Here is a 3,188-nt window from a genome sequence, read left to right as displayed (position 1 = left end):
AGTTTTTCGGTATGAAGTGGCGTGGGCGTGGCACAAGCAAACGTGAACATTCTTTCGAGCAACCAAATCCTGTTGCTAGCTTTGATAAGTTTCGGTGACTTACACTAAGCTCGTCAAAAAATCGCTTTGGTGCCGATTGTGACTCATAATTAACCCCGAAGTTCGCACAATGATGGTTTTCCCCTCGCCTTCCGAAAGGCGCCTTTTGTCTCCCAGGGTTTCTCCCAAAAAAATCCTCAAACAAAAAGAGTAATTTTACGGAAGTAAAGATTGCCACACTGAGGCGCAACGCAGACCGGGAAACAACGCACAACAGCATGCAGATTTCAGTGCCAAGAAAATAACAAATATAAGAAAATGAGAAGTGGACACAAAAATACCCTTTCTTTTTTTTGCTTGCATATTTGACCTCGCTACGGCAAAACGTCGAGGATTTTTTTTTACTTTTCTTCTTGTCGTCGCTTCAACATTTATTACTCTCGCGAATACTGTGTGTAAGCGAGCATTGATAAGCAAAGCACAGGACAGGAAACGAACTACAAGCTCTCAAAATGTCACCAAAGCATCCCCCAATTTTGAGTGCCTTTCTGAACGCTAACTACTTGAAGAAGGTGCGACCAGTGCTGTAGTTATTTTGTGGGCTCTCTTTGTTATCCATTCACTCATTTCCGTATCCCAAGATCGATTATAGTCAACTAATCAATACAGAATATGGAGTGTATAGTTAAACGATGCGTCTAAGCTGCGCCGCAGGACGTAATATTCAACGATGTCATTATAACTGAAATGAACTTTTTTTTTGCGCCAGAAATGTTTTGTAACATGTATCAGTGATATCTTGGTTCTTATAGTTGGACAGCATAAAATAACCCTATGATTTTTTTGCGATTGTTTTTTTGCAATTTTGTGCTGTTGTGTGCTACTAAACCATCCTGATAAACTAGATTAGCGGAACTGTATTTGTCACTGACGTCGATACAAATAACGCAACGTGGAAGTATAATCTAAAGTAATTGAATTACTTTTCTAAGTATTTGTACTCTACTCAAGATACTTTACAGTGAAAGGAACTTGAGTAGTATTTTAAATACTTTATGAAGCTGGTATTTGGTCACTTAATTTAAATACTTTTCTCAAGTATTTTGTCGAACACGGGGTGCAATATCGGAGGACAATAGTTTAGCCGCATTAAGAAAAAAAAAAGCATTAAAAACAAAAAAAAGGACAATGTTCGATGTACTAAGCCGGAGTCAAGCTGCCCTTACATCATACAAAAGAAGACGCGGTGTGCGATCTAGACATGATGACAACATTCTCTAAGGACATGTGTCAGGTATGTTGGAAGTATGTTGGCTTCTATACACGCGTATCCTTCGAAAACGTCGGCAGACAGTTTTTGTCTGACCAATGTGACAATGTGACAAGTAGGAAATATATGCCTCAGAGACAGTCTCCAAGTGTCTTTTTCACTCTAAAAAAACCACACACAAAAAAGATGTGGTTGTAAATTAATGTTTAGGGGTTTTTCGGCCTGTCCATACTTTGCACTATAAAAAAAGCTATTTTAAGCACCCCGGCTGGAAGGGTTTTTCGTAAAAAAAAAAAAAACTATTGGGGGCTTTTTTTTTTTTATAAACTAATTTTTTTTTTATGCGAAAGAGTTGTCCGTCGCCCAGTTGCCTCTAATATAGTGCGCCAGGAGGCGATATAGAGGTGAAACCGTCCTTCACGAGTTGAAAGAGTTTTTTTGGGGCGTCGAATAACCTTTCAAGGACAGATATATATATTTTTAGAGTGTGTACGATGTATTTAACAGTGGTATTGCGACTGAAGACAACGCAAGGCGCACTCGGAACTGTCGTTCATTCTCTTGTCTTAGTTCGTCTCGGTCCTTGTTGTCCTCTAAATAAACAAACCGGTAAAAAAACAAAAAAAAATTCAGCATTTGAACACATGTGCTGTTCCCGAGAACTTGCGTCGGCTGCTTTCTCAGCCGGTTCCTCGGGAAGTTAGTCTGCGCGCCCGTCGCAAAACGCCGCCCTTATGCGGAGAGGAAGTTGCCTAGGTGGCGTAAGCTACCGCCCGATCCAGAGGGCTCAGCCGGATTCCTCCATCCATCCATCCGAAGGTGTGTTCCAACTTTTTTGGGCTCCATGCACGCACGTCGAACGCATACAAATCTGTACTCAATGAGCTCTGTTTCGTGTTTCGTTTTCCCGAGTTTTCAAATAAAGATTCTGGGTCGAAGGTGAAGAGGAGTTTATGGAGTCTAAGGGTGACCGAGCCGAAGCATGCAGCTAGAAGAACAGTGTGTACCGCACTGTTATTTACGCAGATGGGATTGAAACTCAGCGGGTGGCACGGAATATTCTACTTCCGTTCTCGTCGTACCAGGTATAGCCTTTCGGAACTAGAACACGAAAAAAAAAAAAATAAAAGAAGTTGGATACGCCGCTTCATGCATTAATGCATGTTTTCCGAGAAACTGCACGTAATGTGTTTCGCTCGGAGCGCAATTTGCACGATACCATTTCTTTTGCCCCGGCTGAAATCAGCAGTCCTGATCCTGCTGATAACAATGCTCGGTTCCCATACATATGAGGCCACTCATTTTCTGGATTTTATGCTGTTGTTAAAAAAAAAAAAGAAAAAAAAAAAAGAAATATATAGAACTAAAAATACGACTTTCTTTTAGTAAAACTTTTTTGGATGAAATTCGGGGAAAAACGGAGTTTTGTACAAGCCAGGATCCGAAAGATTTTCGGGGTTACTGCCGGTTATAAATGTTAAGAAATTTGAAACTTCGGCGATTAGTGATTGGGGCGCAAGGATTTCGTACACTGTAGCAGAAACAAATCGGGTACATGGTATCAAAGACGAATTCGTCGACTGTTTCTGGCCGGAAATCATTCGTCTTATAAACAGCTGTTTTTGATAGATTTATAGATAGGGTGTTTCACCTAACATAATTATGTCAAGAGTTAAAAACAAATAGTGGAAGTTAGGCGTGTTGAACTAACACATTATTGTTTACAGTCCCATTGTAAAAATAAGTTTTTTTTTCGCGAAGTTCCAAACGCGTTAATGAAGACGGATTACGTGTCTAACCTTTTAAATCTTAATTTGTGCGAAAAAACTTCAACAGAAAAGTTGCAGACGGTGTTCAGTAACATCCCATTGTGTCAATT

The sequence above is a fragment of the Ixodes scapularis genome, unplaced genomic scaffold (genome assembly GCF_016920785.2).
Source record: "Ixodes scapularis isolate PalLabHiFi unplaced genomic scaffold, ASM1692078v2 PGA_scaffold6__148_contigs__length_123643588, whole genome shotgun sequence".
Classification (NCBI taxonomy): Eukaryota; Metazoa; Arthropoda; class Arachnida; order Ixodida; family Ixodidae; genus Ixodes; species Ixodes scapularis.
Note: the sequence above shows the minus strand (reverse complement) of the source record.